Raw genomic sequence first — 15,769 nt, 5'->3', positions numbered from 1 at the left:
CTCCACTGACTCAAGAGCAGCGCTGCAGTCGCCGAGATCTCCGCGCACACAGGACCAACTTGTCATGGACGTCAAATGGCTATGCAAGAAAGCCTGTGACCTCCATCATCGCATTGTTCTGCAGTGGGTACCTGCCCACTGCGGAATACAAGGAAACGTCCGGGCTGATGACGCTGCCAAAGCTGGACATGACACTTAAAACAGAAATCGTCGAGATACCTTTCTCGAGTCAAGATGCAGCTATGCCAGCGTCGGCACACGCCTGGCGCCTCCAGTGATCCCTCTGGACAGACCCTAGTCAAAAGTATGGGCTTCGGTACAAGATTGATCCATCTTGTGACTTCAGAATGCCGCGAAATCTCAACAAGTAAGAAGAAACGTGTTTACACTGCATCCAATTAAACGTAGCATATACTAACTACTTCGGGAACAAAATTGGACTGTCCCACTCAGCATTTTGTGCCCAATTCAACGTAGTTGAAGACATCAAACATAACCTCTGTGAGTGTACGAAATACGCATCAGAGAAAATCTCTGAAGACGGGCTTGAAAATGCAACCGGACACAAATTTGTAGTTAAAAACATTCCAGGCCCATGGTAGAACACCTCCAATGCGTTAGAGACTCTACAAATTCGCTACTAATAATCTTACGGGCTACACACATGAACGAAACGCTGTAAATTGTGCAGTGCGTGTGAGAGACTTTGTGTTATGTGACTGTTATGCGTCTACGTAACTGTATGTATTGTAGGTTTATCATTGTATCTATCACTGTCATCACCCGGAAACTAGAGTAGACTGTCAGGTGAAAACCAGGCAAACCTCTACAGCTCCCAATTAAAACAATACTCTCTCTGTCTCTCGTGTGTAATTATTAAGAGTGGGTAGAATTTTAGTGGAAAATCTAAATTCCAAACGATAACTATTTGGAACCTGGGGTGTCGTTAGAGCTAACGCTCTGACAAATGGGCTCATCATTTACAAAAGCTGAAAGCTTTAAGAAAGACAAGTCACTGTACATAGCTTCATTTTATCATGTTTCGAATCACCGTACATGTCCCTCAAGCCACGAAAACACTTCTTTTTCTTAAAAAAGCTGATTACTTTTGTGAAATCGTACTTGTCCCAAACATGCTAGTTACTCATAGTGAAGCAATTATTCCTCCCTAATGATATGAAAACAACGGACTGCTTGGGTGCACAAAAGATGGAATTACAAAAGACACCAGGACAAAGCGCACATGTACGTTTCATGCACCGCAGTTAAAAAGGTATGGTAGTGAAAGAGGTCAGTTCAAATGCATTAGTATTGAACTACTTTGTATTTTTCAATGTCGAAATTGCTCATTTGACAGTTTGGAAAGATTAAACTATACCATACCTCCTTATGTTTAGTTATATATTGGGCACGTTATGAGCCTTTATATTTGGAGGATACATCTTCCAGAAACTGTTATGCAGAAACTAAGGTCGTTGAAGTTTGTGTAGTGCTTTACACACAATAATTTGCTGTTTTTTATCATGCAAGGAGGGAGTGCTACAATAATGCCTTGTACACTCTACGATGGAGCTGATCTTTCTTACACAAGAAACCTTTTGCTCCTCGTAGACAAAGAACTCACGTTCCAGGTGTCAAACTGTGAAGAAGGGTCCTTGTCCTGATGTGTGCACAGTGGCCTCTTAATAAAAAGTTTGTACCGAAAGCATTCAATGTTCAGAGGGCAATAGAGTGACTGCTTGCTCGCTCAAAGTTCGACCTTTGCAAGAACATCAGTTGTTAAGAAGTTGACCCTTTAAAAAAAACTAGAAAAACAGACCACAAGGACGAGATTTATAGGGACATGAATACCCTATTGAAATATCACATGAAACGTGGGAAATAAGTTGTAATGAACCACCAGGATCACTACTGTAACTATTTCTGTAAGCTCAAAAACAATATTATTTTTATTATAAAGTCAAATAAATCACATCCAGTACATGTGAGATACTAGTTTATAATAAAAGTAATAATTTCTTCATATTGATACGGTATGAGCCTGGCCACGTTTTGGGACAAAGTTAGAGGAAGAGGAATACTGGCTACAGCCGACTTTGTCCTCCTCGGACATACATGCAAGAGTTAGCGCTCTGGCATAGTTTCAGGATCGCCTCGATGTACATCATGCATGCTTCGTCTGGGACCTGGGCTCTTTGCAGCAGCGTTTGTTCGGCCTGCTTCCTCTTTGCCAAGGTGTCCCCAAAACACTCCTTGATTTTGGACACGAAGCGTTCCCACATGAGGACGTCCTCATGGTTCTCATACCATATGAGCGCCGTGTCCCTCAAAAAGAAGAATGGGTCGGAGCATCGGACGACCTAGTCGTTACGCAAAGTGCATTGCGTGATGCCTGGCTCTTCTTTGATGTTCTAAAATGCTTGGTTACTCATCGTAGCGCGATTCTTTCCCGACATCGAGCCTGCCTAAGGCCAGCTTAAAAACAAGTTCCAAGCACTGGCATGTCTCAACGGTAGATTGCTGGGCTGGTACGCAGTGGACTCGGACTCGAATCCAATTGTGTCGTTAGTTTTTTTTCTTATTTACTGAGTTAATAGCACTGGCTGACTGAATAGTAGAATATTGGGCAGGCACACAATGGACCCGGGTTGGAATCCCACTGTGTCATTGATGTTTTTTTTATTAACTGAGTTTTTTTTCTTTTTTAGCGTTCGACACTGGTTACGGGCGGCGGAACCGGCGGACAACTACGGCGTCGTGCGTGAGCCGTGCATTCGCTGAAAAAAAAAGGTACTCAGGATTGTCACTTCGCATTATCATATGTTTACACAGTTGCTTCAAAGTAGAGTAACTAGTGAGGTCGTGCAGCGAAAATAAAAGTTTCACTGGCACACCGCTATAAGCCCTTGGCGACAACAGCGCCGCATGTGCGCAAACTTTTTTTATTATGGGAGCAGGGACTGAGAAGCTCCTATATATCCGGAGAAAACAATGCTTGTGAGAATTCTAATCCTTCACCTGATATTATGTCCTGCTCCATTAACTGGTCGATAAAATTCCGTGAAGCCTCAATCTATTTTAAAGGCCCCATTGGTACTGCTACAATGTCTTACCTCTCTTAATTTCAGCGGTTAATGGTATTCGCTCGTAAATAATTCGGTTTTCGCTTAGTTTTTTGGCCTGAGCCGTTCCTTTGTTGGTGAAGTTTTGGGGTGGAGGGATTTTGACAGTTCCATCAATGAGAGGCACTTTAGGCGAAAGCGTAATTTCCTGACTTTTAAGGAGAGCTTGTTTCCTTTTTATCCTACATAAAGAGAAGCATATCGCAACATCAGAAATTTTGGCATTGCAAGCGTAGCGCTCATGCGGTTATAAGAAACTGAAAATCCAAGAAATGCAAAGCCGGCGCTACTTTCTGAAACGAAGCGCTCATTTGTATTTAGCACACTCACGTACTGCTTTTTGTAAGTGCGCTGGAATCGGTGCAAACACGGTAGTAATGTTACAAACCCGTCGCCTCGTTATTTACCCTGTCTCGTCAAAGCAACCTGGTTCAAGATGTGCATTTAACATAAGTCGTCACATTTTTTTTTGCACTTAGCCTTCTTCATTCAGAGCGCACTCTCATAAGCCGCACAATATGAGGTCTTTCGACTCGTGAAACGTACAAAAATTATTCAAAATGTACTGTGCACCCGCACGCAAAAAGAAAATTTATGTACACGCGAATGCTGTCGTAGCCACTAAAATATGTTAGGAAAAGTGAGCGAGCGAAGCATGCTTTCTTATACATTGAAAGGTGAGCCCGGTTTCAACTCGATTCGCGCAGCGAAAGTTTACGAAATACCATACAACGGTCGTCTCGAAAAGTCGTCAAAGACGTGTTCAGAATCGTCTTGTTCGATTAGAGTGACAACACGCAACATTACTAGCACAAAAACAACGCGAAATTCACATACTCTCTACAATGCTCCCATCCGATTTCTGCTCTGAGCAATATGGCGGCGCGTCAGTTTCAGCCACGGAGCCCTTCGGCCACTCAAGGAGCTTTAGTGTAACCACCTTGATTACACCCAACATAAACGGGTGCAATTCATCGTTACACCCATCACTTAGGGGTGCTTATGAACACTGCGCTTTTCTTGCGTCCTCACTGATTACTCGCCACAGGTTCCCCAAACGAAAATGAAGAAGAAAAGGAAGAAGGCGAAGAAGCAGAAAAACATAAAATGAGACTGCTAGTACTAATTGAAAGGGAATCTTTACGATTGTGCCTTGAACTGCCCAAGTTTGAGCTACACTCTAATAATTTTTACACCCTTAAGGGTGTGTTTGTTTTGTCCCATTGGCAACACCCTGTGAGAGTGTTTAGAAACACCCTAAATTGTAGGGTGCTTAGAAACACCCCTTAGAATCAAGGGTGTAAGAAAGATTACACCCTACTTATTTAGGTGTTCCTGAACACCCCTAAGCTATGGTTGTTACAATAAATTGCACCCGTTTAGGCAAGGTGTAATACCCCAAAACACCTTTGAAAGATGGCTGTAAAAGGGGGAAGCACATATGCTACTTCCCAGCCAGCCTCCTTGAAGCACTACATACTTCAGCGTGGTTTGATCCCTTCAGGTGCACCCTAAAAAAGTTCTCCTGTTAAGGAGTTGCAGCACAAATGTCCAATTCCTTGATAAAAATGGGTTCATAAAAAGTTTCCAAAATTGCAGCTGTGCACGCACCAGTGCGGCTATTAATAGTGGACTTTCTTAGTGTTGCCATCCATCAGCTGTAGCCAATAAACGAGCAGCGATTCTCCGTGACAACTCGTGCGACACGCTAAGGACATAGGTGTGCTCAAATTAGAAGGATTATCCCTTCCCAAGCAAAAACAGAATCGCTAGCAATTGAATGAAATATGTGTATTTATTTGTTTAAAACAAATTGTTACAAAATAAAAGGTTGTCATAGAACTCAAGCTTGGCCTAATACTAACAATATAGTTCAAACAATGGTCATTACACTGATCTTACTGTCTAGTAAGGGTACATAAAATGTTAACAGTAAATGATTCAAGTTGATACAAACGCTGCAAAAAAGTCACAAAACACGGAGTCAGAACTTCCAAAGTAGAATGACCTGCGAGAACACTATTAAATCCACAGAAAGAAATGATTTGTAATAGAATGTCACAAGAAAGTGGAGCAAAAAATTAATTGAAACCAAGTGGCAGTATCACTACACTAATCTTTTTCTGTATATTGAAAAAACAAATAAGCACACATTACATGATGGAAGTATTACCTTAGTATAAACTATGTTGTCACATTTACTACATGTGTTAAAATTCAGTTTAATATAAAAGTAATATTTTCATTATGCAATGACAAATTTGATTTTTTAATATACAAAAAAGATTTTTTAGTAATACAAAGGCTTCAGTTCAACTTAAGTTTCATGTGATATTTCAACATTAAGGGTAATTACGTCTCTACAGATTTTGTCCCTGTGAGCCAAGGCCTATTTCGTAGCTTTTTTGAAAATGTTGAGCAGCTTAATAACTGATGCTCTTGGCAAGGTCCATCTTTGACCAAGCAGCAGCGACTTCGTTGCCACCAGAACGTTGTATGCCTTCCGAGCATGTTCTATATTAATCAGCCAATGAGAAGACATCAGGGCAAGGACTACTTCTTCACCATTTGACACTCGGAACATAAGTTCTTTGTCCACATGAAGCGAGATGTTTCTTGCGTAAGGAAGATTCACCCCGTCGTAGAATATACAGGGTGTTATCGGAACACGCTACCCCTGCATGACAAAAAATAGCAAATTATTGTCTGGAAAGTACTACACAAACTTCAACATCAGTTTTTACATAACGGTTTCTGTACCATATAGTACAAATATAAATGCTCTTAACATGCCCAATAGATAATATAGTCTTAAGGAGGTATGATATATGGTGAACTTTCCAGAATGTCGAGTTTGCTGTTTTGACACTTTAAAAATGTTACATTAAAACTGACAAACTACTTTTTCTACCATACTCCCTCAACTGAGATGTGTAAAACGTACATCTGCGCTTTGCCCAGGTGTCTTCGTTTTGTACTTCAATCTTTCGTGCACCTCAGTGAAGATGAATTACCAACTTGCCTAGTAGTTTGTGCTTCTCTAGATAACTAGGGAGAATTAAATGCTTCACTATGAGTAACTAGCTTCTTTGGGACAAGTAAAATTTGACCAAAGTAATCAGCGTTTTGTTTTTCGTGGCATGAGAGTTCGTGCGTGGTGTTATAAGGCATGATGAAATAAAGTTATGCACAGTGACCTGTTTTCCTCAAAGCTTTCAGCCTTGACGGAGGGTAGCCTTGAAAATGACAAGTCCACTTGTCAGAGCATTATCTGTAATGACACTTCAGGTTTCAAGAACTTATCTTTTTGAATATCGACCTTCCGCCAAACTTCTACCAATTCATAATAATTACACACGAGAAAACAATCGCACAGTCTATGAGCATGAAAAGTGCAGAATGCAACGTAATCACTGTGGTAGAGCTGAAAAAAAACCGACTAATTGACATAAAGCTTGTCAGCAAAGCTCCTTGCCCGTTTTCAATGTATGGGCACTGTCTTTAGCATAAGTCTATACAGCTTCCAACATTAACATAGGCATGCGGCCCTGTTACCAAGGGATGGGGTTATTAGTCATTTCGTGAAAAAATGTTAAACATGTCAAAGCACAGACATTCATCTTAACTCGCCGCACCATCAAATTTAAGAATGGTCATGCAACAGCTAGCAGTGAAGTATTTTTTACAGAAAAAGAAACGTGGAGAAGTATAATATAATAGAAGTAAGAAGTAATAATGAAGTATAATTTAACTGTATGCGATTAGTGCAGTGGCATAAAATGAACATAGCATCTGTTTAAGTTATGCCTACTGTAAAAATTACATCTATTATTTGAAGGTTAGATTAGTTCATTTGATTGTTCGGTTAAGTTATTATGGTGCATAAGCAACCCATGCCATTATGCGAATTCGATCGTGGAAATTACTCAATTAGGTATGCACAACAGCTTTATAACCCTCCAATATTAAAACCGGCTTAATAATTGTTTTACTTCTTGTACAAAAAGACAGTTCATAGCTGCTGGCTCTCTCAGATTGTGCACCAAAATCTTAAGTGCTGCCACTGTCAACATGTCTGAAAAAAAGATTCAAGTGTTCCTGAAGAAGGCCACAGCAATGCTCAATAACCGCCTCAGATAATTGTTATTTGGGTCACCGATTACTTTTCCCGCGATTATTCTGATAAGCATTCAGTGTACTTCCCTCTGTACTGCTAGCTGCCTCCTCTTACTAGCAATAAAATGTAACTGCACAACTGAAATTTCAAAAGACAAAGAAAATGTTTCTGCTAGAAGCTGCTTAACTTAAGGTCAATGAATTCTTTGGATCAAGATTAGAACAAGACACAGTTAACATAAGCCCCACAAGATCATGGGGAAACACTACACTTAATTCTGCACAATGTGAGCACCCATGCATTTGCAGCATTTTCAACCACAATGAAGCCCACACATAAAACAGTTCTTCTAACAAGGTCATTCTCTAGTTCCGGAAATGGAACTATGAATTCAATGACACCATTTTCTGTAGGACTTAGTTTTCTGGTCACATTTGAGTTTTCGATTACTAAGTTTACAACTAGAGTTGAAGCTGTCATACAGCGCAGCCTGTGCAATGTGGCCCTAGCTTCGCACATAATATTTTTGCGTCATATACGTACGGCGAATCCGAAGCCTTTCAGTGTCCAAGTCCGACGTCTCCAACAGCAATCGCAAGGTCTTTTCTTTGCATTTCAGAAGCTTTTTTTGAGCCAGGTTAGCAATTCTGTCGATTCCGGCGCGTACCTTTGCTCTTATGTCTTTACCTTTCACGAGTGTCTCTAGGTCATTATTAACCTGCAATAAATAAAACAATGTAGTCATGCTTATTTGTACTAGTATCATAAAACAGGAAAAAGACTATATCAATCGTTGAGGCTCTTTTAACTGTGGGACTTTTTATAGTATCATACTGCGAGATGCATAAAGGCAAGCGACCCTAAAACACTAAAGAGTGCTATTTATACCAATGCTGTAAATTATTTTTAATTTGTTTCTTTTCAAATGTATAAATAAAGGTTAGAAGCTTATTGCCATAATGTGCATTTAATAAAGAATAGCCTTACTTGACATGAGTCCATTAGGTAGGGATAGGGCTGCTTGACTTCCCTGACACTCATTTTCGCCAAGCCTGCTAGCCGCCTTTGTGCAGTCGGTTCCATCCGTGCCTCAATTTCCTTCTCATTGGGCAATGGTTTTTTTGTTTCCTCGAGAAGCCACGCTTCGTGTGAGCGAAGGCTGCTTTCACCTTCACCAAACTGCCCTGCAGCATCGACCGTCTGTAAGAATAAATACAATGCAAATGCCCCACGCCCTTTCACCAATAGTTACTCCTGGAAAAATTTTCATACACTTATTGATGGAACACTGAGAACAAGTGCAAGTAGGATCAGCAATATGTACAAGACACACACTAAGAAAGAAAACAAAAACGAAGTTGAAACACTGTTTTCGCACAATTTGTCTCTAAGGAAATTATGCCAGAACATATCTATACAATGAAAATGGTATACAGATGACTGGCATAGCAAGAATGCTTTAGTTATTTATTTATAGACAGAAGTAACTTTCTGTAGACATTACGAAGTTACAGTATATTTGCTTCACACACTTCCGAGGCAGCACTCAATTGACCAAGCCGTATATGTCAACACATCAACTTCTCTTCTACGACAAAAATAAAACAAATTTCAAAAACTTGTAAATTAGGTTGGAGAAAAACTAGATATTTTTTTTCAACGAAGTGCACGTTCTTTCCGTTTGCAGTAATAAATACACACCGCTCCTAATGAATTACTCTGATCTATTTCACCTGAAAATTTTTTCGCCACCCTAAACTACCCACCCTGTAAACTGCCATCCAGATGTTAGTCTGCTCTATAAAGCGTGAAAACAGCAGTTGGTTTCAATTACCAGGTCAATAAATTACCTATTAACAATACAGTATACTAAAGTGCATTTTAATGACTGCTACATCCAAAGTATTTGTACCAGATGATAGTTTGAACTGAGTCATCATGAAAACTAGGACCCATTCCAGTTAGAAACAGCAATGCAACTTTCTAATCGACATTTAGCTCAGGCAATGTCTGAACTCTTAGGCAGAAATTTGAATTACAGTTCAAACTTTTTTCAACTAATCTGGATGAAAATATGTGGCAACAAATGATCTCAGAGCAAACTACATTCTCAGTTGCACAATATGGCACCAGTGAGATGTCGAGAGCATATAGAGATTACATATATATTTGACAAGAAATGGTGAACTTGTATTATCTACAATGGTATAAAAGCAGCGTTGCTTGGCTTTCTCAATACATGGTGATAATTATCCAGCACAGAAGCAACAAAAGAAAAAACAGGAGTGACAGACATAGGTCGGCAAAATAAATGGATCTCACTCAGGCTTTATCAATAAAGAAATTTGTCGCTCAGGACTCAATCGAACTTGGACTTTCTAAAGCTTTCCTCAAGTGTACTGACTCGGAATCACACTCAAAATATTTTCATCAAACTGACTCACTTGGGCTTAGACTCGCCAAAATTTTTCTCAAGCGAATTCACTCCACAATCTGAGTGAGTCCACTCATGAGCGAGTTTGCCGACCTATGGTGATAAACGGTGCACCGATTTCATTTCCACAGAACATTTTACAGTGACTATGAACAAAGGCACTGCAACAAGACACGATGTGCAGACACACCATATTTACTCGCGTAATGAACACACTTTTATTTCACAAAAGCTAATGCAAAAGGGGGGGGGGGTATTACACGGGAGAAAAAAAGTCACGGGAGTTATAACAGCGAAAATATCGCATGCCAGCTTTGCTTGTTTTGAGTTTTTGGAGCCCGAAGCTCTTGTGCTCTCCCGTAACAGACGTGCACAGCTCAGCCGCCTGGTTCCTATGCTCCAGCGCATGCTTCATCAACTTTCAGTTTGAAACTAGCCTTGTGGCTAGCGTACTGGCCGAACGCGCCTTGTGCAGTAGGTGTCCCCAACAAAGTTTCTTACGACAAACCCGATATCAAGAACGCAGCGCCAAATGGCGGCACACAAATGTTTCGGGCGAAGCGCCGATGGCTCGGTGGGAAGTTTGAATGGCCTCTGACATGACAGGGCATGGTGTGTTTTTATGCCACACGCCCACCATCTCGAAAGCCATACGTTTATTTTTCGATGTGTTCTCTTGTCGCCATGCATGCGGGGTGCCACAAGCAAAGAGCTTTCTCCTGCATTCGACAGGTGACGCTCTGCTGCCAAAAACGCGACATTTCTATTTTGATTGACGTCGTCCACGTTCGCCCTGCTCACAACTGTTTAGCATGGCTGCGAAACTAGGCGTTGAATTTTATTGCGTCATTATTTTGTGATGTATTGGCTCAATTTAACCTTTTTACGATCATCAGCCGCACTGAATATCACACCAAAATAAAATAGACACACCATTTTTTTTCTTAAGGACCAAGGTGGATAGTGCAAGGGTTCCTTATGAGATTGGGTTCACTACGTGAGTAAATACGGTAGGTCATTTGCTGTAATAATGACACGAAATAAAAAGACAACAATGAACTAATTACATACTTAGTACCTTCGCACTCCTTGGAGCTTTTGTTATAGTATTATTTGTTCATATCTAATAACAAAATCTTTCTATGCTGAAAGTATTCACACTCCCAAGCTATACAACACAGTGAAAGAGAATTTCAATCTAGTAAAGAACGAACACAGTGGATGACTGGAGTTAAATTTTACATTCCATAATTGTGAGCCCTTCAGAATAGAAAGGTTTCATAAACTAAACTGAAGGAACTGAACTATCAAGATCGATAATATAAGCAGCCAAAAATGGGCAAGCAGGTAAACAGATGTGCATGCGCTAGGCTCTCATATTTAACAGAGAGAATTGATATTTCTGCAATTGGAGAAGAGTCAGTTACCAGCCACTTGTGCATCTTAAAAAAAGATATATATCTCAGCCCATGGCATTTTGGTGCAGCCTGCAGGCGTAACCTTTGTAGAAATTTATTCTTTGGGTGTAATAAAGTATGTTGTTTGAAGTTAGTACATATATCTTACTTTGTTAATCTTTGTGCTGGTTTTGCACCAAATGATAGTCACTTTCATATCCTATGAATAAAGCGCAAATGGCACATGCCTTAAGGGAACACCATTTTACCATCTTTGCCTTCTTGTTCCTTTGGAGCTCATCATCCGATTTTCTTGTGCATGCTTTGTTTGTGCCAAACTTTTCTCTATTCTCCTTTAGGCACTCATCTGCTGTCATATGCCTCCTTGCATTCCTGAATTTGTTCCTGAGTGCTATCTTCCATGAATCCTAGGGTAGAAAACAGAAAATTTACTAGGTCATAGGAACTATTGCTCCCTACCTACTAAGACTAAGAGGACTGTCATCTTGTAAACTTTTATGGCTACAGTATCCTAAATGTCCCCAATGGTAATTTAGCTTTGGTACATTACGTACGTCTTTAATTTCTACATTAACTACTTATGCCCAAAGCCTTATAAAGCAGTAGTGTTTAAAGACCCATACGTGCATGGCACAGGTAATAGAAATAGAAACTTCGGAAACTCTAAGGTGATGGAATGGGAATATAATGCTCGCTGAATACCAAAATAGTGTATACTGTACATTAACATGTAGTAATCTGTAAATCTTAAAAAGACTTACATATCCAGTTTCTATCACATCTGCCAGGTTTGGATACTTTTCCAGAAGCTGGAGGGCAACTCTGCTATAGAATTTTTTTGTTGGAACTCTGCAAAACAAAAAACTATTTCCGGAGATGCTAAGACACAATGCAGTTAAAGAAACTTACTTTTATCAAGGAGGCATCATAACAAGGTTCGAAGTAGGAAGATGAACAATAACATATTTAAAAAAACTGATCTCATGCATTGTGCAAATCTATGTAATGTAAAGCAGTGTGCGACATTATGCACACACCATCAGGATTGAAAAAATTCACCAACAACGTACTGCCGAATGAAAATTCTGAGTGCAGCTTGGTATTGAGTAAGGCCAGCTGCATTTGTAGTACAGACTGTATAGACTGTGTATAGACTGCATAGTATAGTATAGAATGTGTAGTATAGAGTGTATATTAAGGTATACACTGTGGCGTAATTCAATTTTTACGAAGAAAAACGGCATCCACTTCTCCATTATTAGCTTCTTTAAAGGATAACCAAAGTACCCACTACACGTCTGTATAGTACTGTGTGGCCTTTGTTTATGCTGCATGTGGCTGATAAAAAATTATGGCTGAGCACTGCGTGGCTGAGTGTGTTTGCACTGGTCAGTGTGAAAACACACTCATTGGGCAATTACCACTGTGACGACTGTATACTATATTGCGCTTCTGTAATGTTCTATTACATATGGCAATGCGATTTCTTGCCCAACATGGCTCGGGCAGAAGGTCTTTTTGTAAATGGATTTCAGATCAATTGCAGTTCCACATACTGACAATAATACACTACTTTACGAATATTTTTGCCAAGTGATTACGAACTTTGTTGCATACTGTAAAATTAGAGACCCAGTACCAGAGTGTCCTTTACTTTCTTTAGCGCATATAGCTTTAATTGGAGACAATCAGTACAAGTACATACACCACCACATTCGGGTGGGCAACATGCACCATACATTAAATTTAAAAGACGAGTCATAACACATGACATGCAAGATTTTATTGCTACTGCATGACAGCACCTACTGCAGAGCTCGGACACTTGGGTTCTACATCCGACACGAGGTGCTCCCTCCTGAAGTGTTGGCACTGTTTGGATACTGTTTGTCTTCCTTCAACCATGGTATTCGTATTTGCAAAGTTATGCGATCCCAATCGCAGAGGCAAACTCGAATGTACAAAAATCATCTCAGGCTCATTCTGGGACCAAGCTCAAGCTTCAACGACTGGAGCGATTACTCGCTACTAGCTGAACGGACAACCGAATTTCTCTGGCGGCAAGTTCTGCCGGGGCTGAGGACGCAAGTACAAAAGAAGCCCTCCGCACCATCAAATCCTCTTCACGTTATCGGTGATGCGAACCTGGCCGACAAAGTGCGACAGGTACTCAAGTGTGGACCAAAGTTCGCCGTCGAGCCGCGAAAATCTAGCCGCGAACTTCTAGGGATGGTTCAGAATGTCTCAAAACAAGTACCTGAAGGTGACGTTGACAGGTGTGTATCTGAAGGTGTCGACGTTCTCATGCGTGTCCGTCCTACGGGTGGCAGATGTGCTAATCAGGAGACCATTAGGCACTTGAAGGACAATTGCCTCGCGCTGCTACCAGCCGATAAAGACAGTGGCTTTGCGGTTATGCGTAAATCATTGTATCGAGCAAAGGCGTCAGAGGCCATCAGTTCTGTATTTGATACTCATAACAATATTTCGTTACAAAAAGTGGGAACTACCGCGAAAAAGCTATGCAAAAGCTTTATTCTTGAAGGCCTGGTTAGATCGATCGAGAAGACAAAAAAAGTGGGTCTTGATATGTTTTTCACAGCAAAGACGCATAAAGTTGACTGCCCTTTCAGAGTAATTGATAGATTGATATGTGGGGTTTAACGTCCCAAAACCACCATATGATTATGAGAGACGCCGTAGTGGAGGGCTCCGAAAATTTAGACCACCTGGGGTTCTTTAACGTGCACCCAAATCTGAGCACACGAGCCTCCTCCTTTCAGAGTGATCATCTCAGAGAATGAATCCTGGCAAAAGTGCATTGCGTCATTTCTACAAAAGCATTTGAAGTTGATATCTCTTGACGACCCCTTTTTAGTGAAAAAGTCGGAAGAAGTGCTACACTTTCTTGCAGGCAAGGAAAACGCAGACCCTTTAGCTTCTTCGATTGACGTTAAGGACCTTTATTACACCCTCCATCAGGCAGAGGTGATGGCGTGCATGTCGGAAGGTATAGGCAGAGTAGGAGCGCTTGATTTTCAAAATACTGCCGGTCTGTCGAGTGATCAGTTTTTAGAGCTCCTCTACTTTTATCTTAACTCGACCTATGCGACGTGGAATGGAAACACTGTAAAACAAAAGAACGGGATATGTATAGGTTCCTGCATAGCCCCGTACCTGAGCGACCTGTTTTTAGCAAAACGTAACAAGGTCCTTGACGAACGTATGAAGCGCACTGACGTTATTGCTGTTTTTAGATATGAAAATGACTATCTGATCGTTGCCAATAATGATCATAACAATTTTGACGCAGCTGTGAATGAAACTCTAACCATGTTCTTGACAGTGTTATCTCCCTTGGTGCTGACGCATGAAGTACTAAATGACAATTTCTTAAGATTGCTTGACCTCAGGCTGTATTTTTCGCCAGCAAGAATATGCTGGAGCTATGAACCGCGAGGGAATAAACTGGTTCTTCCGTTCACGTCCGCTCATTCGAACTTGGTAAAGCATGCGGTGATAAAATCCTGTTTTCAGAATTCACTGATGAAGTCGTGCCACCACAAGCTTGACGAGAGCTTGTGGGCTCAAGCAAAACGTTTATTGAACTCTGGCTACCCCTTGCACTTGTTGACCACTGTTGCCGAATGTATAAGCAGGAAAGGAAGGGCAAACGTCAAAGACCAGGCAACCGCCACTAAGGCAGGCAAGGTTGCTGTAGTGCCTTACATGCATGCCATTTCGCATAACTTGCGAAGGATAGCAAGGAAGGCGGGTGCGGATGTAGTGTTTTCTGCTCCCGAAAAGTTGCAAGGAATGTGCAAAAAGGTCAATGCAGAAAGTAGCGGGAAACAGGATTATAAGATTAAGCACCGGGAGAAATTTGTGAAGTGTTGTTGTGGTGTTGTCTATAGTACTCCTTTGACTTGCGGTTGCGAATACATTGGCCAATCTGGAAGGTGTGTGAATAAAAGACTAAGGAAACACAAGTACAATGTAGAAAGAGGCATATGTAGTCATTTGGCCCTTCACTGTCAGAGGTGCGCTTGCGTCTTTATGTTCTAAAACACCCGTATACTCTTTAAGGCCCGTGACAGAGCCACTCGTGAAATTATTGAAGCTTTTGAAATAGACAAAAGGAAAGAAAAATGTGCGAGTGTGGCTTCCATAGCTTTATCATCTAAAGAAAAGAAGTACCTAGAATCTTCACTTTGACGGGCTAGTGTAGATTGTCGCTATCGGTGATGACACGTGCATGGGCTGTGTTGTATTCTTGACGTGACATCATCCAGGTTTTATTGGTCTACTGTTGTATGAACAGCATGTGTGATCGCAAATAAAACATTAGTTACAAGTTAGCGCTGTGTGTGTGTGCATCTCTCTTTTGTGTGTGTCCATGTCGTGGTGCGCTATACCAGTGAAAATGATAAATCTCAACCAACTAGCCCGGCAACGTGCCTTAGACAGCACCCAACGCAGTTCATCATTCACCGCGTTAATAAAGGCTGTACATACAACAATGGTAACGTCACTGTGGAGGCCCTTAAAAGCAGATTGCATGCAAAAGTCACCCTTACAACACTTCTACCTAGGATCACCAACAAACACTAATCCCTAACTACACAATCGCACACACTGCTAGCTCATGCAGCTGGATCACGTAAGATTGAAGAATTCG

At 41.0% G+C, this 15,769-nt stretch overlaps 2 long non-coding RNA genes across 2 annotated transcripts; both read right to left on the bottom strand.

The window, feature by feature from the left end:
• Window positions 1-4,898: 4,898 nt before the first annotated feature.
• LOC142764786 (uncharacterized) lies at window positions 4,899-7,950 on the bottom strand. The gene is made up of 3 exons (XR_012883883.1): window positions 7,783-7,950; window positions 6,320-6,393; window positions 4,899-5,799 (listed from the first exon to the last, which is right to left on the bottom strand). It is a non-coding gene; the product is annotated as an uncharacterized LOC142764786 (long non-coding RNA).
• Window positions 7,951-8,232: 282 nt separating this feature from the next.
• Window positions 8,233-11,967, bottom strand: LOC142764785 (uncharacterized). The gene is made up of 3 exons (XR_012883882.1): window positions 11,853-11,967; window positions 11,340-11,498; window positions 8,233-8,439 (listed from the first exon to the last, which is right to left on the bottom strand). It is a non-coding gene; the product is annotated as an uncharacterized LOC142764785 (long non-coding RNA).
• Window positions 11,968-15,769: the final 3,802 nt, after the last annotated feature.

Source organism: Rhipicephalus microplus, chromosome 6 (genome assembly GCF_043290135.1).
Source record: "Rhipicephalus microplus isolate Deutch F79 chromosome 6, USDA_Rmic, whole genome shotgun sequence".
In the NCBI taxonomy this organism is placed as follows: domain Eukaryota; kingdom Metazoa; phylum Arthropoda; class Arachnida; order Ixodida; family Ixodidae; genus Rhipicephalus; species Rhipicephalus microplus.
The sequence above is the reverse complement of the archived record's forward strand: the minus strand, read 5'-3'. Positions and strand labels throughout refer to the sequence as shown.